Source organism: Camelus dromedarius, chromosome 17, assembly GCF_036321535.1.
Source record: "Camelus dromedarius isolate mCamDro1 chromosome 17, mCamDro1.pat, whole genome shotgun sequence".
Taxonomy (NCBI): Eukaryota; Metazoa; Chordata; class Mammalia; order Artiodactyla; family Camelidae; genus Camelus; species Camelus dromedarius.
In genome coordinates, this window is record NC_087452.1 from 13,410,820 (window position 1) to 13,436,835 (window position 26,016).

The 26,016-nt window shown below is 37.4% G+C and overlaps 1 pseudogene; it reads left to right on the forward strand.

Moving 5' to 3' along the window:
- Positions 1-1,662: 1,662 nt before the first annotated feature.
- The window catches only part of LOC105095301 (ubiquitin-conjugating enzyme E2 D3-like), a 43,653-nt pseudogene continuing 19,299 nt past the window's right edge, over positions 1,663-26,016 (forward strand).

The following is a 26,016-nucleotide window of genomic DNA, read 5'->3' on the forward strand; positions in this document are numbered from 1 at the left end:
TTAATTCGTATATGTTTAAGACTAGTCTCCACGTGTAATGCCAAGTGCATTTTTTTGTCCCTGATGATCTGCTTTGGAAAAAGTACCCTGATGTGTTTTTTACTATTTTATTATTATTATTATTGCCTCTGAGCATTTCTGAGGGCTTTCATACAGAAAGGATTAAAACCAAAAGAAACTGCTATGGATAAAATGTTTGTGTCCCTCTAAAATTCATATGTTGAAAACATAAGGGCCAGGGTGATGGTATTAGTAGGTGGGGCCTTTGGGAGCTGATTAGGTTGTGAGGATGGAACCCTCTTGAATGGAATCAGTGCCCTTTAAAAGAGGCCCTGGAAAGCTCCCTTGCCCCTTCTACTACGTTAGGATACAATGAGAAGTTTGGGATCCAGAATAGGGCTCTCACCTGGCCATGCTGGCACCTCGGTCTAGTACCTCCAGCCTCCAGGACTGTAAGACATAAATTTCCATTGTTTATAAACTACTCAATCTGTGGTATTTTGTTATAGCAGCCCCAGAGGATTAAAACAAACAAACAGATCGAGCACAGCACTGCTGAACAGACAAGACCACTGAACTTGGAAGCAAATGATCTGCATTATCTGATCTAGTTGGGCTTATGAACTAGTTCATATTCTTGCTAAATTTCACTTTTTTTGCCCCCCAAAAGAAGAGCCCTTCAAACTAGATTCTATTGTTTATCTGACAAATGTATTCTGACATTTGAAGCAGCTGCCAGGAGATTTTCAGGGTTCCATTTCTCATTTTGCCAGAAGAGCTTTTTTTTCCTCCTTCTCTTTTCTTTCTTTCTTTCTTTTTTTTTTTTTTTTTTTTTTTGGCATGCATGCACAAATACACATAGATAATTTTGTGTATATGCACTAAATGAGAAGTTGCCTCTACACTGAGATTTCAAAAACTCTAAGAAGGGCCTTGAATTCCTGGTATAATGACCTGATAATGACTTCCTGCTCTTGATACTGCCTTTGTAAGAAACCAGACATTTAAGTAAATGACATTTATTCCAACTCCATTATCCATTATGGTCTGGGATAGGCCTTTGGAAGGATGACTCAGGGTAAGAAAGGCTGGGAAGGAGAAATCTACAGGCAACATTATCTAAACTTAAGTTCCAGTAGGAAACAGAGTTCAGTCAGATAACATTAAGAAAGGAATTATTTACTGATGTGTAGACATATTAAAAGAAATGACAATGGATGTTCAGGCCTAGCGCCTAGAAGTGGTAGGACAGCATCAGCACACTTGAGCTTGAAATGAGGAGGGGAGGAAGCAGTGTTGGAGAGGAGAGTGAGACACAACAATGCAGCAGCACAAGACAAGACAAGAGCCGCAATTATGGAAGCACGCAGCCTCTGGCAGAAAAATACAGCCCAAATAAACAAGCATAGGAAAAAGAAACCTATTACTCTCTTTGTCTCCATGAAGATCTCCTGCCAGTGCCTGCCATAGATAAACCCTGTGGCGCTGCTTCTCCAACTTTAATGTGTCTCAGAATCACCTGTGAAATACAGATTACCAGGTCCCACCTCCAGAGTATCTCATTTACGAGCCTTGGGGTGAGGCCTCCAAATTTGCAGTTCTCACCCAGAAGTTCCTGGGTGATGGTGATACTGCTGATATAGGGACCTTACTCTGAGAATCATGGGTGTACAGGAAGCCAACCAACAGGAGAGCCCAGAAATGCAGTACACAAGCAATCACCCACTCCGGACAGGTAAAGAGCAGAGAAAGAGGGAGTATGAGTCTAAAGACAGAAATGGAAAATAGCCATTGCAGGGAGAGACCATCAACATGCGGAGAAGGAATCCAGAAGGCAAATACAATATACAGTTAGCAGGTTGTGTCTGTGTACCTTGTAGGAGATAACAGGAAGAATTCCAAGTGTAAATGGGAAGGCTTAGTTCTTTGAATGAACTTGGGGAACAAGGCATGATCCCAGTTCCTAGGCTGGGAACAGAGGTAAGGATCAGGTATACCAAGAATAAAGCAACATCAATGCAGGATCTCAAGTGGTAAGATAAAGGGGAAGAGGTTGTGCAGTGCATTATAAGCAACAAGGCAAAGGTTATAGTAGAAATGGGATCAAGGATTCCATGATGCTCAACTTTGAACTACTGACTTGGACTTCCCCACACCACTGGACAAGACTGGTCCCAGTGTCTGGTAAGGGAGGTTCAACTGTTCTAACTTGCAGTAGAACTGACAAACTAAGAAGAGAGATCCTAACAAATGAATAGAAACCATTTGAGAGACAGAGAGAGTTAATTTTGCACCACGGCTAAAATTAACGTACTCTAAATGTAGAGAGAGGACCTGTAGCATCAGCATCACCTGGGAGCTTGCTGAAACTGCAAAATGTTGGCCCCCACTATAGAGGCATTGAATGAAAATCTCTGGGGATGGGATTCACAAATCTGTAGTTTAATGAGTCAAAAATCACTGGTCCTCAATTTGGTTGCACATTGGAGTTACCTAAAATGTTTCTTGAAGCATCACTGTCTATGTTCCACCTCCAGAAATTCTGATTCAATTGAAATGAGAAGTATCATAGATTGTTCTCAAAGATGGCTATAATAATCCCCCATTCCCCTCTGTAGGACTATTTGCCACTCCACCTATCAAGAGGTGGAGTTTATTTCTTCACCCTTAAAATCTAGGCTTCATCATGTGACTTATTTTTTCCAGTAGGTTAACAGGAGGGTGATACAAGGAGTGACTCAGAAAGACTTGCACATTAGGGCTTGCTCTTTTCGGCTGCTTTCGGGAACCTGAGATCATATTGTAAACAAACCCAAATAAGGCTATTAGAGAGGCCACACAAAGGGGAAATGAGGCACCCTTGTCTGATGATTTGCCAACCACCAGGCATGTTAGTGAGGCCATATTCAGTCATCCAATCAAATAACTGAATACAGTTGAACAACTATGGAAGAGAGTGGTCACTAGTAACTTGAGTCAGTTACACATCCCCTTATTTATAATTACTATTCAAGACTGAACTGATGTATGTTGTTTATTTCCTTAAAAACTTATGTTTCAAAGAATGTGAAAATATACTTCCATTGAGCTGTTTTGTAATAAACACAAATCCTAAGTCAGTGAAGTCTATATTAATAACACTAAATTAAAATAACTAGAGGGTGTTAAAACAAAGTATTTCACAAGCTCAAAAAAAAAAAAAAAGACTGAACTGATGGTTCTAGAGCTTCAAAAAATCATGTTAGAGCAGCTGGAATTCAGGAAATAAAAATCACCTCTAAAGGAGAAAAAAATGATTCATGCCTGTGCTTCGTAAGGGTTGCTTGCATGGCATATGCAGTGTATTAACTTCTGGTAAAATATTTCCCGATACTAACTTAATTAATCTGGTTCTGCATCTTCTGTTACTGTTTTCAAATCATGTATCTTAATATACAGTTTCCCTGCACCACAGGTCAAATAATAAAGAAAATTCAATAGAATGCAGCTTGGTATGCTCCTAAGTGTACCTCTGCAAGAGAATTTTAATAATCAAAGAAGTTGCTGATGTAGGGATATGATAAATTGCTTTGCTACAGGGTAATATAAGCCTTAACTAGTATGATGAACACTTTTGCTTCACAAGGAAAGCTGAAATGCTGCAAACTATTTAAATATGTGCTTTCTGATAAATGAAGACAATCATCTGCAAATATTCTTGATGAGACACAATGTGACTTCCATATTAAAGTGAAATGTCTCTATAGGAATAAAAGAGGCTCAAAGAAAGACATTTTGAGAAAGGAAATAGATCCATGAATGCATTTAATGTCACCAGTGTATTTTGTGGAAACACCTTTGGATCAATGATTTTTTTAAATTCATTTTGCAATTTATAATTATGAAACTTAAGAATAATTGGTTTTCAAAATTCTTTCAGAGTGCTAATTTCCATGGCTGATAATGAAGGAGGGGCTTTAACAACTGGAATCCCCAGGGTTTAAAAGTCATTAACACTCAGAACACTTGTTTTCTAAGCCTTCTTCATATGTTGATATTAAAATATAACAAGAAATACCAGCTGAGGGGTCACTGTCCTTGCTTTTGTGTACAAGATATAGCACAGCAGTTCTTGAAATTTCACAGAAATGTGACAATGGCACCAGCAAATTCAGAAGCTGAACGGAGATACTTGATATTTTTTTCCTTGTCAACGTGCAGCTGTTGCCTCATATTCTTTTGGGGGTGTCCCATTTTATTTTATTTTTATTTTGGGGTGGTGTCCCATTTTACATAGTATTATTATTTTTGCTTTTACATTTATTAATGCATCCCCCATTTTTCTGATTTTCCTTTGATGTTCTCCTACCTTCTTGAACTGTATGCTTAGTTCATTTACTTTTAGTTTTTTCTATTATCTGTGTTTACTCTTAAGTTTATAAATGTTTCTCTTGATGTCACCTTGGCTTCATTCTGCAAGGCTCGATATAGTGTCTTTAAAACTACATTCTAAACCATTTCCAATTATAAGACAGTCCCCAACTTATGATGGTTCAACTTTCAATTTTTCTACTTTACGATGGTGCAAAAGCAATATGCATTCAGTAGAAACCGTACTTGGAATTTAGAATTTTGATCCTTTCCAAGGCTAGGAACTGCAATATGATACTCTGTTGTGCTGCTGGACAGAGGCAGCAAGCTACATCTCCCAGACAGCCACGTGATCATGAGGGGGAACAACTGATACACTTACAACCACTCTGTGCCCATCCAACCATTCTGTTTCTCACTTTCTGTATGTTATTCAATAAATTCCATGAGATACTCAACAATTTATTACAAAATAGGCTTTGTGTTAGATGCTTCTGCACAACTGTAGGCTAGTGTAAGTGTTTGGAGCCTGTTTGAGAAAGGCTAGGCTAAACTGTGATGGTTGGTAGGTTGGGTGTATTAAATGCATTTTTGACTTAATTGCTTTAACTTACCGTGGGTATACTGGGATGTAACCACATCATAAGTAGAGGAAAATCTATATATTTCATATTTCTTTTCAAGACTTATTTAGAAGTGTGTGCTTGTTATAATCTTTCAAGGAATGATGTTTGGCTATTCATTAATTCTTAACCATTTAACTTCATTACCTCGATTCAATTATTTAAACTCTATAATTTCTGCTTTGGAGGCTATACTGAGATATCTATTTTTGACCTAATGCAAGAGCATTTTTTGGTTCACGTGATTAAAAATATGTGTTATATCTTTTTTGAGAGTTAAAAAATCCAGATCTACCTATTAATCCTATAAAGTTTATTAATCATATTATTCATGTTTACTTTGGTATGCCATTTTTTAAAAGGAAATGATTTTCATTGTGATTTTGGCAAGTTCTTATATTTCTATTAGTTTTGCAAAGAATATCTTATGTGTTTGTGAAGATACCACATTGTAAGTGGGATACAATTTTTTTTTTTAAATTGAAAACACTGAGAGGAAGGCATAGGAAATAAAATAACTCAAAAGCACATTGTAAATGAAATGGTAAAAGTGGCTGAAGTCTTAGAAGAGTTTAGTCTATAGTAGGTAACACTTGGTGAGAGAATGGGAGAGCCGAGAAATAAACCATCCAAATCCAAATCCATCATGCTCTCACATGACTGTCAGAGGCTAGTAGCTGTCTGAGTCCTAGACCCATATTTTCCATAGAGAAACATTTTTAATAAACACTATTGTTTTTAACCACGTAAAATAGGAAGCAGGGTGGCACGGTGAAAAGGGCAGTGCACACTGGCTTTGAATGCAGTTCCCTTACACACTAGCTGTGTGATCCTGGACAAGTTACTAATGTCCTCTGAGCCCGAGAGTCTTAAAGTGGAAATAATAAAGCCTTTGTTATAAAGGTGTTCCAAGGACGAATGAGGTAATTTGTGTGAAGAACCTAGTAAAGTGAAAGTGTCTGGGGCAGAGGAGGTAATCGATAGAGGATGCACCCTGTGGTTACTGTAGTAAGACTGATAATACTGGCATAATTTAATTATTTTTCATGAAGCTTCTAAGGGGAGTTAACATTCAAATGCCGATGTGTAATTTATTAGTTATCTATTGCTGCATAAGAATATTATCACTGATTTAGTGGCTAAAGATAACACATATTTATTATTTCACAGTTTTTGTGAGTCAGGAATCTGGGCACAACTTAACTAGACCCCCTGCTTCAGGGTCTCTCACGAACTATAATGAAGGTGCTGTCCAGAGCTGGGGTCTCATTTCAAGGCTCAGAGGGGAAGGATCTGCTTTCAAGACCATGTTTGTTGGCAAATTCAGTTCCTTTCAGCCTGTTGGACACTGAGGACTTTGATCTCCTGTGGGCTGTTGATAAAAGTCACCATGGAGCCTTCTCCATGGGGCACCCCCAGCGTGGCAGCTTGCTTCCTCAAAGCCAGAACAGGAGAGTCTTCTAGCAAGACAAATATTACAATAATACATAACATAACTACAGAAGAGCCATCCCACCCCATTTTCTGAATTATTTTGGTTAGAGGTTGTAGGTCCCACCCACACTCAAGGGAGGAGATTACATGAGGGTATGACTACTAGGAGGAAAGTCTCATGGAGACCATCTCCAGCACAGGGAGAAACTAGAGGGAGGGGTGTTTGGCTTCATTTAAGAAATATTTTAAAATAATTAGAACTCTTCAAAGAGGAATGGGCTATACTATGAGGAAGTGCACTTATAGACCAGATGGGTTTGTCAAAGATATTAGAGATTAAATGTGGCAGGAGGGAAATTCTGGACAGCTCATGTGCAAGTTATCTTCCCAACAGGATATGGTTTCTTTAGAGCACTTCTAAGAGTGCTTCACTACAATTCCTCTTCATTCAGATTCTAGTTGTTTGCTTAAAGGAGACCAATGTTTTCTTAAGAAATGAGTATTTAGGAAAAAAGGGAGTAAGACTGGCTAGCCCAATATCCAGCCCCTACTATCCTCAAACATTTGTGAAACTTAATACCCATGTATTTAACTGTTTTCCCTGTTACGCATTTTAGAAACCATTGCACAGGCAATAACCTAATAAAATATGGTTATACAATTTTTAAAAAGCAAACTATTATGTTGACAACAGAGGTTTAAACAGTCTCAAGTAATGAATTTAACAACTGTCATTCCCCCACTCCACATTCAGAGAATAGTCATTGAATCCATTAAATATTTGTCGAATGCATAACACATTTTGCTTGAAGTCAAGAAAGAAATCTTAAGAGTCAGACTGGCAGGGTTTCTAACCTCTTCTCTGATAATTATTTCTGTGTGACCTGGGACAAGTTACTTAGTTACCATGTGCCTCAGTTTCATCATCTGCAAAAGTGAGGCTAATAATACTGCTCTTCATAGAGCTGTTTTGAGGATTAAATAAATTTATTCCTGTCAAGTTTTTACATGACTGTCCTTTGTGTTGAATAAATATTAGCTATTTTCATTATACTATTTAGTCAAAATGGATTAAAATAAGGACAAATGATGGCTTTTGTAAATTAAATAGCTTTTTTTTTAACCTAATGAATTCTCACATGTAAGTATATAAATAACCATCAAAAATTAAGCTTTCACATTTCTATTACATCAAATATTTGATAATTTATAGGGCACATATAGAACTAGCCAATTCCCATTTTGTTGCAGCTTAATTACAATGCTTTTGTTATTTTTTAATGAGAGCCTTGGATTAGATTAAATGCAAGAAAACAGGTGGTTACTCACATTTTAATAATAGCAGGGTAATGAAGCCTTTGTCTTCCAATTTAATTAATAGAATCCCTGCCTTTGACCCAAAAGCAGTAATAGCTTTTGGTAAATAATCAGTCTGCCAATATTTGTCAAACATTTCACACTAAATTGCTTTCATTTGGATTACAGATGTATGAGGTTCACAAACCCTCCTCCTGGTTTTTTCCCAGGAGCCATGTGCAACTAAATCAGCTCTGGAAGAACATGAGGATTTGGAAGAACTGATTTGAATATATTAGAAGACATTTCACAAAAGTGCTAGTTTACATTCTTGCACAGACTTGAGCAATGCTAACAAATTGCCCTGACTGAAAAAGGCTGTTTCCTTCCATTTCCCGTTTCTTTGTATGTGGGAATTTATAGAAGAAATATTTTACATTGATGGTGAGAGAGTTTTAGAATTAACCCACAGGCTGAAATTGTGTAGCTTGCCTTCACCAACTTCAGTTTCCTTGTCAACCAGAAGTCCTTTCCTTTAATCTGTCAAAGTCATGCCAATTGCCATAAGGCCATAGGCGCCAATGGGGTGAACCTCACAGATACTTCTGTGCAGAAATAAGCAGACACTAATAGTTTCTAAGAGATGCTGCTCTATCCTCCAACTCCACCTTGACACTCTTGTTAAACCAGGGATTAAAACCAGGGAAATAGGGACAAATGTTTGCACTTCTAAAAAACTCTAATTTTATCCAATTAAAAAATTGACGTTTTAATTAGATATATGTTAAACGTTTATATTATTTAAAGTAAACAAATACTGGAATTCATAGCCAAAAAAATTAGTTATCTTTTGTTTAAGTTCCTTAATAAAATTTCATAATTTTCTTAATATGGGCCTTTCTGCCAATTTTTTTTTAAATGAGGTATAATTGACATATAACATTATATTATTTTTGGGTTCACAACAGAATGATTTGATATTTATGTACATTGTGAAATGATCACCACAGTAAGTCCAATTAACATCTGTCACCATATATGGTATACTTTTTTCCCCATTTTTTTCTGTGATGAGGCCTTTATAATCTACTCCCTTAGCAACTTTCAAATATGCAATATAGTATTATTAATTCTAGTCACTATGCTGTACATTACATCCCCATGATCTATTTATTTTATAACTAAAAGTTTGTTCCTTTTGATCTTAAGCCATTTGCCCACTCTCTACCCCCACCTTTCCACAATCACCAGTATGTGCTCTATATTTATAAACTTTTTTGTTTGTTTGCTTGTTTTTTTTAGATTTCATATATAACTGATATCATATCATATTTGTCTTTCTCTGATTTACTTCTAGCTAAATTTTATATTTTATATGTATACATATATAAACATATATAACAATCTTCTTTATTCGTTCCTTGATGGACACTTAGGTTGTTTTCATTTTGCCATTATAAATAATGCTGCAGTAAACATGTGGGTGCATGTATCTTTTAGAATTAGTGTTTTTGTTTTCTTTGGATAAATACCCAGAAGTGGAATTATTGGACCATATAATAGTTCTGTTTTTAATTTTTTGAGGAATCTCCATACTGTTTTCTATAGTGGCTGTGCCAATTTCCATTCCCATCAACAATGTATAAGGGTTCCCTTTTCTCCACATCCTTGCCAACACTTGTTATTTCTTGTCTTTTTAATAACAGCCATTCTAACAAGTGTGAGGTGATACTGAAGTTTTGATTTGCAATTCCTCGATGGTTGGTGATGTTGAACATCTTTTCATGTACCTTTTGGCCATCTGTACGTCTTCTTTGGAAAAATATCTGTTCATATCCTCTGCCCATTTTCTAGTCTGATTGTTTTTGGCTATTGAGTTATTTTGCACAGTTTTGTACAATTAAAAGTCATACATTAAGAAAGATACAGATTGGAAGACAGAATTATCTTACAAAACTAAACATATTCTTACTATATGATCCAGCAATCATACTCCTTAGTATTTACTGGAAAGGAGCTGAAAATTTATGTCCAACCAAAAACCTGTATATGAATATTTATAACAGCCTTTTCATAATTGCCAAAACTTGGAGGCAACCAACATGTCATTCAGTAGGCAAGTAGAAAAATTAACTGTGGTAAATATACACAATGGAATATTACTCAACACTAAAAATAAATGATTTATAAACCATGAAAGGACATAGAGGACCTTTAAATACATATTACTAAGTGAAAGAAGGCCATGTGAAAGACTACATGTGTGATTTGGCCTATAAGATGTTCTGGAAAAGGCAAAACTCTGGAGACAGTAAAAATATCAGTGGTTGTAGGAGTTGGGGGCAAGGGACAGAGAAGAATAGGCAGAGCACAGATGTTCAGGGCAGTGGAAATACTCTGTGTGATAATATAATAACAGATATATGTCATCATACATTTGTCCAAATCCATAGAATGTAAACATCAAAAGTTAACCCTGAAGTAATCTAGATTTTGAGTGATTATAGTGTGTCAATGTAGGTTTATTTTCAGTAAAAAATGTACCACTTTGGTGAGTGATGTTGACAGTAGGGGAGACTATGCATGTGTGGGAACAGGAAGTACAGGAGAAGTCACTGTACCTCCCTCTGAATTTTGAGGAAAACCTAAAAATGCTCTGAAAAATAAAGACCTTAAAAAAGAAAATAAAGAAAAAGACAGAGGCATTCCTTCATAAAACGAAAAGAACAGCAGCCTTATTCCACGAACCCATGACTCCAGATAACAGAGACCTCTGCTAAGGGTGAAGGTATTCAATTTATAGTGTGTCCACCTTTCCTCCCCTCTTCCTACTACCTGCTAACTTAAGTGCCCATTAAATCTGTGCCACTATTTATTTGTGATATGAGCACCTGTGTCTCAGCTACTAGACCAAGACAGACAGCTGATTTCACATACCATTGAATAGCAAACAGACGACATCATTGTTTCAAGCTATAAATTTTATACACACACATGCGCACATAACTCTTGAAGATACAGTGCATTTGCCCAGCTAGAAGAAATAAGAGGAAAAAATCCTTAAGGACAATAGAAAATGTCTTCTCTCAAAATGCCCCAACTTTAATACAGAGAATAATAGTAGCATTAGAATGCTCTGGAGATAGATGGTCTGATTTTGTATCATGGGGACCCTTGGGCAAGGTGTTTGATGCTTTAATTCTTATTCCTTTGTTTCCTTATCTGTACATTAGAAGTAGTAATGGATTCTACATCAGAGGGCTCTTACGATAAGTAAATGACTTAATATAGGTAAAGTGATTAACACAGCTAGTGTCTAGTCCACTAGAAATGATTAGTGAGTATGAGGTAAGAGAAATCTGAGTGGTTGTTACTGAGTAGCAGCAGCAATAAAAGTTGATTTTATTTTCCCAAGTCTAACAGGAAATTATATATTTTTATATACATATATATATATCTGTATATAGATATAGATAAATTAATTTTGACAAAATCCTTCAAACTGCAAGACGGCCTTTCTTTCTCCATCCCACTACTCAAACTTAAAAACAAACAAAACAAAATTTTGGTTCATGTCAGTGGCAAATATTTCATTGAAAGTGGGAGGTGGCAGTCATAACGTACTTTCAGGAAACAGAAATATCTTTTGGCCCTTCAGTCACGAGAAACATTGCTTTCAAACAAGGTATGAGCACTGTTATATGTAAACTGAGGCACATTAAAACTGTCAAGCGTTTATACGAGCATCTGAATAGGGCAGTGACAAACCAAGGTGACTTGGAGCACACCACCAAGAGAAGCTGGGGGCAAAGTTTTTATAGAGAAGACCTTGAAACAAAGCAAAAAAAAAAAATTATTTGATTGGTTATAGGCTAAGTGGTTGCCTTAGCTGGGAATCCTAGTTGGCTGTGATTGGTTGTTCTTAAGTTTCCCTTTCTGAGACTCAAGAACATGGACTCTGGCTTAGGTTTTGGTTCGCTTACATAGGCTACTGAGGTGTTACAGCCACCTTGGTTTAATGGCCTCCTTGTTTAAATACTTTAACAGAATTTAATGCTTCAATTATTACTCTGGCCAAACTCATTCTGGCAGAGAATCTGTAATGTGTTGCATGTGGTCTTTTTCGATTAAAGCCACGTTTACCACCTGTGAACACCACACATGTACAAAAAGACTTAAAATTAACACTTTCAGAACCAGTTCTGAAATTAATGCATTTTGAATGAATTCACCTGTATTTTTTCCTCATCAATATTGCTCTTCTTGTAAATGCCTTTTACTATAAAAAGAGAGTTGTGTACTTGATTGATCTTTGCTTTAGAAAAATTTTCAAAAGTGAGAAGCACGAGCTACAAGACATAATGTGATGCATTAAGTAGAAATATTCATTCTCTCTGTTGTACAGATGTGAGTACACTGATTAATGTAGTGTAATACTATTATTTGAATATAGGTATTTCTATTGTTATAGCTAATATTTACTGAGCTCCTACAATGGGGAAGATGATGTTAAACTGTTCTTACATGTATTTCCTTAATCTTCTAGTAAGCCTATGGAGTAAGTGTTTATTTAATAACCCTAGATTTACCGATGAAGGATGAAGAAACTGAAGCACTGAGGAGGAAAGTAACACCTTACATGTTGCTGTGGATGGACCAGGATTTGGATCTAGACAGTCTTGCTCCAGTGTCTCCCCCATGGCCTCCATGATTTGTTAAACAAAAACAGTTGTGCCACTAAAAAAAAATCTCTTCATATTACCCTTATACTTCCTATTTGTTGATTCTCTATCCTGTGGGTGTGGAAACTGAGAGAAAAAAGATTAATTTGTTCAAAGTCACTCAGCTAGCAAAAGCGGGAAGCCAGGCCCTGAACCCGGCAGCCTGCCTCTACAGCCTCAGCTGGGAACACAACCATATGTTCTGTTGAACAAGCAAACTGTTAGCTTTGAGTTTCAGCTTTGTAAGATGAAGAGTTCTGAAGATGGATGGGAGTGATGGTTACACAATAAGAAGACACTTAATACCACTGAAATGTACACGTAAAGTGACGGAGATAGTAAGTTTTATGTTACACACCTTTTATTGTAACATAAAGAAAGAAAAATATTAGTTTTTAATGTGAAAAAAAAAAGAAATATTTTTTTTTACTTGGTCCAGCTTTGATTGCTAGTAGAGTGGTTGAGTCTACCAAAAATATCTCGGTCTTTAGGTGCTGGCCTTCTAGTCTACCCCGCCTTATGTAACGCCCACCGCCAGGGTCCCTCCTTTCATTTAAGGCAGAGTCATTTTGCTCCTTACCCCATTAACAGAGTAGTATCCATTCATCCATTAGTACACCATCAGATAATACCTGATTGTAGCTTTAGAAAAGAGGGTTCCAAGAAAATGGGTCACAGTACTGATGAATTTCAACAAGTGCTTGATGGGAGAAATAAGAAAGATGGGAAGTAAGTTTCAGTTCCTCCTTAGAGAAAGCAGTGAAAGGGGAAGAGGGGAAGGTAGCTAGGGAACCTAGGAGAATTGAGATCATTGACGGTTTCAATAGGAAGTGATAATTTAAGCCCACCAAATGCAGAGCACCATAATCTTACCTCAAATCCACACTCACTGCTGCAGATTAGCAAGGCCCCATCATTTTACAAAGCACCTTCTCAGACAGTATTTCAGTTTTTGTGCACCAACACCACCAACAATGCAAATACGAACAAAATCTGTGATGTGGCTAAATAATTTTGCATCAGTTTAGAAGATTTGAAGGAAAGCGATAGAGTGGAGGAAAAGTCTTGTAAGTCTTGAGTTTTAAAAGACAACCCATCAAAGTGGAACAATAACAAGAAAGTGCAGAAAACATATGCACAGATATAGGCGCTACTGTCTCAGGGGCTGGAGAGAGAAACACTGACGTTTGATGAATGCTATTTTATCACTTCATCAGTGACATTCTGGTCTCTTGGGGGATATGATGAGATGTAGCTAATGAATCCAAAAGTTGCCCAGGTAGCTGTGAAGGGGACAGCAGAGGGCCAGAGATGACTGAATGCTCTCAATGACGGAGTTTAATTCTTTAAACTTGCCAGACACGGATTGAGAAGGAGGATGACTTTGCCACCATCTTAATTCTATGAACACATTTTCAATAGACTTATCTTCTCCATGTTTATGAAGGAACAGAGGTCTTTTGTGAACTTAGTTTAAATTGGAATGAAAACATTACTGCAGTAAAAAGGCTTAGGGATTTGAGCTTTTGTCTTCCAATTACATGTTTAGTAAGGCTTTCCAAACCCAGTACAATAAAATCACAAATCAAGAACTTGACTTTGTGAAAAATAGTTATAATTTATAAAATAATCACATTTTTAAGGTGGTCTGGACTTGACGCTAATCACATTAGAATGTAATTTCCTCCTAAAATAATCCAACACTCTAGGAAAGTTAAATAGAATATACCATCTCTCCACTTAGCTATTTTATTATTCTTCCTTTTTTGTTCAGCGTAGGCACTCATGAAGAAGAAAAACCAACACTCTCTAAATATAAAGAAATGAGATAAGATCATAAATCTTCTATAGCTGCTAAATTCAGACAGTGATTAAATATTGAAATAGATATACTTCATTGGAAATGCAAAAAAAAAAAAAAAGAAAACAAGGATTCTACAAAAATAAAAAGTGCTGGCTGAGAAGGTATCTTAATAGTTTCTAAGCTCTAAGAAGAAAATGCTGTAATATACTAAATGACCCATTCCATAATGTTATAGCTTTGTTTGACATGATAAATTGCTTTATAAATGTTAATGTGCATTAAAAATAAGACAGATTGCTGTAAATCATGGCTATATCTGCTTGTTAATTATAATAATAATTAGTATTATTATTTTTACACATGACTATCAACCAATGTTGGAAAATGAAGACTCATTCCCTGATATTTGTAAGATAGATATCAACATGGACTATGGATATGGATATTGACATGTCTGAATAATTCCTTAGCCTTATTCTGATGCCCTCCAACATATTTTCACGGTTTATTATTAAAGTGAACCTTGATCTCTACCATCGGAGTGTCTTCTTGACACTAAGCTGGCAAAATAAGAGCAATGTGATAAGCTAAACATGAATTAATGCTTCAAGTTCAAGAAAAAGACACACAAGCTTTTTTTAGGAATATATGGAAATATCCAAGGTTACCAAAGTTTTATACATGACAAGTTTGGTGTGTGAATACAATATAACATTATACTATATACTGAAAATATATAACAATAGAGATAAGTTGGAACTTTATAAGATGTTTTAGCTTTTTCTTTTCTCTTTTTCCTTTCTGTTTTTTTTTTTTTTCTATCCCTCCTCCCCCTCCCCTTTCCTTTCTCATCTAGCACAACTCAGTGTTAAAGACTTAGGTACAGTAGAATGAAGTAAGTATACTATAAGTGGGAGGGGGCTACAGTGGAGAGTGTCAAGGCAAACTGGATGTCTACGGAGGAGGGCTACTCTGTGGAGCTTGTTGGAGCCTGACGGGGGTAAGAAGGCATCAAAGCAGCAGAGTGGCCGGGTGGGGATCTGAGAGCCCAGCTGCATGATGAGGGTATTCACATAAAGGGACACCAAGCATTAGGTGTCCCAGTCCAGGTGGGTTGAGCAGGGCATTTGTGTGGAGGAGAGGGTGCTAGCCAATACAGGATATTAGTTAGATACAGGAGGACTGATCAAATAAGTAATTAAGATGAGTGAGAGACAGGTTTTTCACTGCCAGAGAAAGAGGGATACAAATAAGGAAGATAATTAGACTGAACTATATAGTTTTCGATCGAAGTTGGAGGTATTACTATGAACTCATGGTTTTCAACATATATATGATGGCTATGCAAATAAATAAAGATGCAGATGTGAATGTACTTTGTGTATACATACATACTGTCTAGCTCTTTAAATTAGAGGACCTGCAAACAGTGACACACCAATAACAATGAGCACACTTAGCACCCAAATCTTGACTTTTAAATAACATTCAGGAGCATCTTGGAGAAGTGGCTAATTTGAAGGCTGAGGAGGGAAAGTACAATGTGATCCTGGAACACCTGATGTCAGAAAACATGGGTACATTCAAAAAATGGTGGGAATATTTCAAGAGAGTGCAGAAGATAGCTATAAGGAATCTGCACTGGCAAAATGAGACAATAGGGCACCAAAATAAACCTAACAACAGATTGTAAGCAATAGAATAAAACAGGAAATGATGAGCTCATTACACAGAAATAAACAAATAAATGAGTTAATTGAGAGTTTTATAAGGAATGGGCTATTTAAACAATATCTAAGTATTTCTCAGTAAAATGATTATAAATTACAAAAAGAAAGAGTGTAACCTGACATTGGAGAAACCTGTAAAATACCTTCTAAAGATAAGAATCAAAGGAACAAACATGAGACAAAAAGAAATCACAGGCTACATAAAAATGCAAGGAGAAAACACAGCATTGCTCCAGTGACATCCCTGCTAAGGGTGTATCTAACTCTAATCATGAGAAATCACACAACCCCAGTCTACAAAATAACTGGCCTGTGATCTTCAAAAGCATCAAGGTCATGAATTCAAGGAAAGACAGAGGGACTGTTCGACACCCAAATGTGTCTTGTGATTCTGAACTGGATCTTTTTACTCTAAAGGACAATTGTTGAGATCTGAATGGGATCTGAGAATTAGATGGCAATTAACGTATCAGTTCTAATTTTCTGCTTTTGTTGGTTGTATTGTGATGAGGTAGGGGAACATCTTTGTTTATAGGATCCTGGGTAATACTATGACATAGAGTCTGCAATTTACTCTCAAATGGTTCAGAAAAAGGTTCTCTGTTACTGTCTCTGCAACTTTTCTGTAAATCTGTGGTTGTTTCCAGTTTTAAAAAATGATAAAATCTTTCTTATCAGGGTTTCCCACAGTATGATTTGTTTTTCTCCCAACTTAAAGGCAGTTGTGATGATTCTGATTGCTTTTTACAACCTCTGAATTTTAATAGATGTCAGAGATTTTTACCACTCTAGGGAATTTCTACAAAATTCAATTATTTTTAAGTTTATTTTATATCTCTCTGTGATGTATTTACACATTGTACCCTGGGACCTATGGAAAATCAATTGTTAACAAAATGAAATGTAAGCTCTGTGACAGCCTATACCATTCTCATATTTGGTTTCAAATACGCTTATTTAATTCCATTTTAGAGTGAAATCAGATAAAATTAAAATTCTATTTAAGTATTCTCCAGAAGTTAACTGAGCCCCCAAAGTGATTAGCCACAAAGGAATTTTAATTAGTTTGATGAAATCTGTCTTTCTAGCAGTTGGAAATTTGGAAATCCAAGAAAATGATCTGTTGGTCTTTTCCTTAGAAAACAAAACAAAACCTCAGGAATTAAAATGCTTTGTCTGAAAGGAGCAGAGAAGGGACTCCCTGCCAGCACAGTACAATTTGTATGCAACCGTGTTCCTCCACGGTTATCTCTGTCTTAGTGTGTGTGTGGGGTTCCGGATTACAAAGCGGCTAACGTGGGCATGATACTGAGACGTGAATAACGGTATTAACACAAACAATATGGATTACTGACATTATATTTTACATAAATTCAGATAAAACAATGGGCTTTGCAAACAAATCTGTGCTGAAAAAGCACAACCTTATCACATTACCATGGATCAGTGTGAATTCTCTTTTCAAAGCAGAGTTCTGACCGGGGTGTGGAGCCAAGTTCTTTTCCTTGTGTGTGTAAAGACTTCATTTCAGACACCTTGGGCTGCAGCAGCACGTAAATTGTCAGGAAAAATTATTGCTAGCCCGGAGCTACCAGTAGAGCCAGTTGTAGAGCCAAATGTGCAGATTTGGCAAACCAGCTGTTTTCCCTGCTTAAGGAATTTTCATGTTGTGCTCCTGCTAAGCAAATCAAACAAGCATTACATCAGCAGCTTTTACACTGTGATAAAACCCGAGGCTTCTGTGGCGATTTACACAAAGGCTACTCAGTATTTTCGTTTCTGATGATGATTATTTCTTTACCTTTTTATGTACAAGTTCCAGATACTGAAAACAACTAGCAGACACAAAGCTATCCCGCATAGCTTTTTAACTCTGATAAAAATAGAGGGAGAGGTAGGGACTAAGGCAGAGAGAAGGATGAGCAGGTTACAAGAACGTAATGTTGTTTCTTTTGTTTCTAGAGTAACAGATCCAGGAAGATAGTGATTTCTGTCTATTTAATTCACTATCAATGTATTATCAGTACATGGAAAGTGCCTGGCAGATTTTAGAATTTTAAAGTGCTAATTTTTAGGTTAGAAAGAAGTAAATTATGTCAAGTTCTCACCATGGGTTTCAATTATCATTCTTAACTTGGAAGAAGGTGAATTTTGAAAGGATGAATGCTTGTAAAATGAAAAAGGAAACCTCCTCTCATTCCTACTGACTCTGAGAACATGGCTTTCTGGTTGAGTCCCCAGTCAGGTCAGAGGAGAGTCCTGACCAAAGTTTATCAGAGCATCATTCATTCTTAAGTTATTCATTCGTTCATTTAGTAGATATTTATTATGCATCTGCCATGTGTCAAGCTCTGTAATATGTGCAGGAAAATGAAACATTTGTGGATAATGTCCCTGTCTCAGGAAGCTCAGTGAAGGTAACTGTAAGAAAGAGATTCTGCAGTACAGTGTGATAAGGATTAGGAAATGTAAAGTATAAGGGTGTGGCCTTTGACCCAGGTGATGCTAACATTCATAAGGAATAAGCATAAAATAATATAAGATGGGTCTAACAAGACAGACAGACAGAAAGGAAGGCTGAATAGCTATGGTACTCCAAATACAAAAGCCCTCAGGTGTGTTTTTCAAGTGATGCGACGGTTTCTGTCCTTCTTTATTTTAATCATTTGGGCTGAGCTCACTGTCTACAGGCTTTGGCTTCTACCTGCCTGAAATGCTTGTCATTTAAAAATTATTATTTTACAAGCTACTTTCTGTCAGTTACTGTGCTAAGTGTTGTGCATGCATTAACTAGTTCATCTTTTAAAATACGCTGCAAGTTAGGCATTTTGATTCCTAGTACACAGAAGATGGAATTGGGGTTCAGAATGCTTAAGCATCCGACACTTTAATAAGAGTCAGAGGCAGGATCAGTCTGTGCCTGATTAGCACTAGGACAATTAGTCTGTGACAATTAGCACTATGTGTTTTAAAGCAGGGTTTCTGTTTTCATGGACTTAAGAATTAATGAAAAATAAGTTACAATGCAATCTTCTGAGCTCCAGTTCAATATACTTAAGTAAGAATTTCAGGTAGTGGATTCAAGAAGCTACATTTTTACCAAGATAACTATGCAATTCCAATGCAAGTGGTCCATGAACCATATGTTGAGCCACATTGATTGAGTCATTGAATATGGTACTTGCAATGACTCACGGTACGATGTGACTGCTACATGGCTTGAAATGTTCTCAGCAGCTCAGGAATAGAGAATCTATAATCCACTTTAAAATCTAGTTTTATAGGACTTATATTAACTATTTCAACATATAATTACTGAGCACCTAATAGGTGTCGGATGCTAGCAATACAGATCAAATTGTAAGCAACATAAATATCTGCTCATAGGGAACTCACATTTTAGTCATGGAAAACAGATAATAAACAGACATAAATAAAGTCAGAAAGTGCCAAGTGAATGTAAGTGCAAAGAAGGAAACGGAACTGGGTAAAGTGATAAAGAGAGCTTGATGGCGGGAGGAGGGCAGCTATTTTTGAGGAGGGTCAGGGAAGACTTCTCAGAAGAGGTGGCATTTAAATTGAGATATCTGAGATAAAAAGACATCAGCCAAGAAAAGGTCATGAAGAAGAGGAAAAGGAACATGTAGTATGTAGGCTCCTTGGTGGGAAACAAGGTTGGTGGGAGTGGGGAAATGAGAGAAGAGTGTGTGGCAGGTGCAATCTGTGAGGGTAGCAAGGACACTAGAGAAAGTTGAGAGGGAGCCTGGAAGGACATACTGCAGGACTTGATGGCCAGATCTGGATTCATTCTAAGTGTAATGGAGGCCACTGGAGGGTTTTAAGCAAGATAGCAAGATGGCTTGCTATGTAACCTTTACAATAACACAGAAATAGATTAATTGCATCGGATGGAACTGTATGTCGTTCATCAGCTAACAGAAGATCTGTGGGTTGATCTTTCTTCTTGTCTTGCTTACACACTACTGTATTCCTTTACCTTCATATACTGGTTCAGACTTTGTTCAAATCCAGCTGGTTTTCCGATTCTGCCTGTTTAGAATCTTAGAATTTTGGGGTTGTCCATGCCATTCATGAGTTAATAGGTCTCCTCTGAGGTAACTGCCTTTGAGCACTTAACACAGAGGTCTTATTGCTTGTTCCTTGCATGTCTCCAAGAGAGCCTGGGACTATGAATGACCTTACCCAGTCCCTGGGAATATGGCCCTTGGAAGGTGTTTTGTTTTGTTTTATCTTTTTAATGTTAATGAGTGGTGCTTCTACTGTATATACCTGCAACAATGGGCCATACAATAACAGCTTGTCAAAACTGCTTTGCACAGACATCAAGATTGGTGATGTGCACCTATTCCCATTGTTGGGAACCTGAGTTTCAGTTGCCATGGCTGGTGGCATAGCAGGATATACTGATGGGACCAGACCCCGTGAGTGCCTTGAAACCTGAGACTTAAATAGACTTCTCTGGGCAGAGACATTTCAGGGAATGTTCTTGTAGTTTGTTGCCAGAGAGAAGGCACGTCCTGAGGCCTCAGATGGAGAAGGACTCAAAGCCTGTGCCTCACATCTCTTGATGTCCATCTGACGCATATCCTTTCTGCTGCTTTTACCCTGCAGAGTTTACTGTAATAAACCTCAGCTATGGATACAACCTGTTATTTGCTCTTTTGGGTCCTTCTAGCAAATCACCAAACATGAAATGGAGTAAGACTGCTGAAACGATATCTAACATTTATTTCAGCTGCTAGAAATATTATAGTGATTTTTAAGTGTTTGTTAATTGAGCTTGATTCTCCTTCAGTAACTTTACTGCTTTATTTTTCCTGATAATTTTCTACTAGGACCTAATTTTATATGTAGATCTATAAAAGAGATACACACACATGCACAGACTTATTTATATATGTAAATGTATGTGTGCAATTGTTGCTTAATAAAGAATTTGACTCGCCTTCTTGGTCCTTGGTTACTGGGAGAAAGGCTATAAATCCTTGGGATTTCCCAAACAGTAAGTCTCTCTGTTATTCAGGAGCCCTCTGGATCACACCTCAGTTTATGCTAAAGAGATGACTCAGAATGGGAGGGAGGGGTGGTCATCAGAAGGATCAACATTTGCTTAAAGCATTGGAGCTTTGAGCCTGCCCAACCTCCAAGGAGGGGTGGAAGTAGGGGACAGGAGACTAAGGTCAGCTACACGACCATCAGGCCTATTTATGTACTAAAACTCCAATAAAAATCCTGGACACCAGAGCTTGGTGGAGCTTCCTGGTTATTGAACATGTCAATGTGCTGAGGGAGTGACATGCCCTGAGTCCATGGGGAGTTGGCATGGAAGCTCTGCATTTGAGATCCTCCCAGACATCAACCTATGTGTCTCTTCAGTTGGCTGATTCTGATTTATGCCCTTTATAGTAAAACTGTAATTGTTTGCATAGCAGTTTCCTGAGTCCTGTGAGTCCTGTGAATGAATTATTGAACATAGGGAGGGAACATAAGAACCGCCCAGGTTTGGAACGGCTGGTCAGAAGTACCTGGGGTAGTACCTCCAGGTAGTTAGCTTCAGAATTGAATTGCAGTACTGTGGAATACATTATATGAAGGATGAAGGTCTGAAAACATGAATGACACATAGAATTCTAAGGTAATGTGTTGTTGATAATGCCCAATATTTTACATAACATTTTTTTTAAGTTATCAAGATTCTTTGAGCACAAGGTACAATGAGGCCCAGACTGGCTCTGTCCATGGTACAGATTTATAGCCAGTCCTCTCCACTTCAAATTTGAACTTAATTACTAGGTCATTTTGTTGCTCATTAAATAATACATATAAAAGGTGCCAAAGAAAGTGGCCAATACATTTGCACTGCTCAATTCATGTTGGTTTTCTTCGTACTTGACTCTTTTAATAACTAAATGTATCTCTGTATAGGTATCTCTGAATAGGCACAAAGTCTGAAAACGTAAGTCCTCTGCTGATGAAGGAAAATTCCCTTTTTAAATACCTGCTCTGACAATAAAGTCCCCTCAGTGGAGGACCCTAGTCAGCCCAAAGGAGTTGATATCACCATAGATATGTAGTATAAATAGATTTGTCCGCATTCTCATTTCTGCTCTCACTCTGATCCCCACAGACCTACATGCAAAGGAAAACAAATATTTTTCTGGCATTGAGATCAGGAATTCAGAACTTATTTTATGAAACCATTTGTGCTTCACCAACACATGAAAGAATGGGTGTTAGAGACATGGGTTTTTGGCAGGAGGAAAGCATTTGGGATTAACACACATGAATAGGGAGAGGGTGGTAAATTATGACCAATATCTGGGGAAGGACTCCAGCAATTATTTGGATTAGGTTCTCTTTGTAATAGAAGACATTTCTTTTATGAACAAAAAAGGTTTATTTGGAATTCTCCTTGCCCTAATTTCTTTCTGTCTTTGGGGCTTCTACTCATTTGCATGATTGGTCTGGAGAACAATTTATCATCCCTCTTTTACGCATCTGATTTTCTAAAGGTCGCCTGGTAAGTCAGGGATGACATTGGGCATATTCTCCTGGGTAGCTTCTAATAATTGCACTTCCTCCCCAATGCTTTGGGTGTCTGGCACATTTGTAATTGACAGAAGGATAACAATGCAATTTGGCTGTTTTCCAAGGCCACCCTCAAATAAAACTGGATGCTTATGGGCTAAACTGCCTATATCCATCCCTTAGCCTCAGGAAGGCAGGCTGAGAGAGCAGGGAAAAAAATTAAAACTCCAAAATAAAGAAATTTTCTGACTGAATAATTGTTTATTTCTTTAATTAAAAAAATACACATTTAATTAACAATATACCTGGATAAGCCAGCTGTGAATAGGGATAGACATTTGAATGCTATTTAGACTCCTCCCAGCCATCTTTAGAAATGCCTAACCTGTTTCAGTGATACCCTATCTTGCCACAAGTGCTCTGGGCACAGAGAAATCTGCTTACAGATTAAAGCTGGTTTCTGAGTAGTGCTTAACTAGGCTGACCCAGGGAAAAGTGACTGTTTCTGGAATGATGCAAGGATGCCAAAGTGGAGAGAATTTTTCCTGTCACATCTGTGATTATGGTGGGGTGGAGTATCAATTCTCCTCTCCATTAAAAATGTGGAAAGAAATAAGAAAGGTGATATTTTGTCAGCCGCAGGTATCAGGCAGATACTTTACTAACAGATACAGGAGATTTTGTGATTGTACATCCTTTGGCAACCTTGTATTGGTTTACTAAAAGACACAAAACTTTCTGTTTTAATACCAAGAGTTTTTGGTTTTGTTTTCAAAATACAATTTTGAGGTGTTGTGATGATGATGAAAAAATACTTCTGCTCATGAAACAGAGAAGATAATTAAACTGTAGATCCTAAAAATTAGAACTTTTTGCAGGAAGTTTGGGTAAAAGATGAGCACACAAATTTGATTAATTATATGTCTTTGAAATTTGATTGTGATACATAATATTCAAACAGCCTTTCAGACTTAGCAAAGTACTTTTAAATTTTAACTGTTATTCTAAATGTGGTAGATTTCATGACTGGTCTCAGTTTTCCACTCCTTCTGGCATGCATGCTGGTCTATTATGCACTTTGCCATGTGACCGTGCAGTAGCTCTGACTTGTGCCATGTAACTTGCTCTGGCCGATAGAATGAGGCTGGAGTGAATATATGTCTGACCTGTGCCTAGACCTCAGGAGGGCTTGCGGGTTTCTGCTTGTACTGTTGGGCTTCAGCTACTACCACAAGGAGGACATTTCTAGGCTAATCTGTTGGTTCCAGGAAATGGTTGAGGGACATGTTGAGAAGAGCTGTCCCACAAAGCTCTCTCAACCAAGCCAAAGAGTCCTCAGCTTCCCTATAATTGCAGGAACTATAGCAATAAATAACTGCTCTTTTAAGCTCCTAAATTTGAGGATGAATTGCTATGCAGCAATAGCCAAATGATTCTGTAGTATGTTAGGTCAGAGTACTGCACTGTTCAAAGTTTACTAAGGACAATACAGAGACCCTAAATGGCTAGATGGCTTACTCAAAAATCACATGCAAATCAGCATTACTTTGGGCCTTAAACACATCTCTTGATTTCAAACTCCCATGATTTTTTACTCCAAGAAACCCCCCTAGAAGCTGAGTATGATGATTTTAAGTGTATGAAACCTCAGAAAGGACACCTATTAATGTGATCCAGCCAAACCGTCATGACCTGCCTCAGTCTTCTTGTTTATGGATTAAAGCCATGTGATCAATGCTGTAGGAAGCAAACTCCCACATCCTCCTTACCAGTTCCAGTGCCCTATTCTCTGTAAGTACGCATGTCTTGTTCAGAGTGTAAATCTCAATAATTGAATAGAACACTTAATTCCAAAAATGGCTGAAATAGAAGTGAGTCATGGAAGGGTGGTGAACGCTTTAAACATTGCTCATTTCTTACCCAAACTCAACACTTTTCTTTAGCTGGGATCAAGAGCAATTAAACTTGAAAGGATGAAGACAGGCCAACCTCCTATTTAGTATATCCATCTTCATTGCCTGGAGCGTGGAAAGTCCCACACAGCTGGAAATGCTAATTAAATCTGCCCTTGTAAGAAATTTTTCAAGGCCTTCTCCCAATGCCACATATAAAGGTTTCATAAGCGACAACCAAAGATAAAGATTTGAAGCGAACTGAGGCAACCTATATTCATACGTGGAAGAAAAAAATTCCTGCAATAGAGAACTGAAAAATCATCAGATTGCAAATTCTGTCTGGGCATCATTTGTGTTTGGCAGATGGGAAGGGACTGCTGTTTTATCTCTTTTTGTTCTATTTTTGCTTTTCTAGGGGCATTTATATAGGCAGACTCTGTTGCTTATTTCCTGTTGAGGTAGTTAGGGACCCATTTAGAGACTAAAACTAATAAAGCCACTTTAGCATCTTGTAATATATTTTGCAGATTCAGCTAACTGAGCAGGCCCTAGTGAAGAGATTTTAATGACTGGGCTTCCAAAATTGTGTGTGCAGCGACAGGTAATATTCATGCACACAAATCTGACAATAACAATCTCATTGCTCTCATGTTTCAACCACCATCTACATGCTGATGACTCTCAAATGTTTAAAACTAGCAGAGACCTCTCCTCTGAATCTCAGCCTTCTATATTTGACGGCTTTTTCTGAATATCTGTATGTGAATGCCCTAAGGCACCTCAAAATTAACATAGGCAAATCTAAATGTATCATATGCCCCTTCCTACCTTTCTTTCCTGGACCCACTGTCTCAGTCAATGGCCTCACCATCTACCCAGTCACCTGTTCTCATTCCAAGTCTCATACTTGACTCATCCTATTTCTGCATTCTTCACTCTCAATGGGCACAATGCTCTATTAATTTTACCCCATAAGTATTTATAACATCTGCTTCCTCATTTATAATTCCAGGCTTCCCAATATTTCTCAGTTGAAGTATTGTACCTTCTGCTTTAAGCCCCTCAAATCTCTCTTTAAATGAAAGCTGGTCAAGTAGCTCTCACACTTCCAATAATCTACTTAACAAAATTCAGCTTTCTTAGCTTGGCCTTATAGGGCCTGAGTAGTGTGGTCACTGCCTCTCTCAAGCCTCATCTATACACAGCAGACTCTGGAGGCTGACTGGGTTCCTATCCCAACTTCACTACTCACTGCTTGTGCAAACTTAAGCAGGTTTCTCAACATATTTGTGCCTCAATTTCCTCTTCTATAAAAGGGGATCATAATACTGCTTATTCCAAAAGGTTGCTATGAGCATTAAATGAGTGAATATGGTAAATAACTTACAATATGACCTCATACTTATGAGCCCTCAATAAATGTTTCTCAGACCCCAATTTCCTGTTCCGAACATCCTGATCTACCTGTCATTTCCTGTAGGTACCATGTTGCATCCTATGCTCATGCTTTCCTTAAGCTGTTTCCTTGACTGTATCAAAATTATTCTTTCTTTGACTATCTCCAAATCATGCTTCATTTTACCATTGAATCGAATCATTTATTCATGTCTTCAT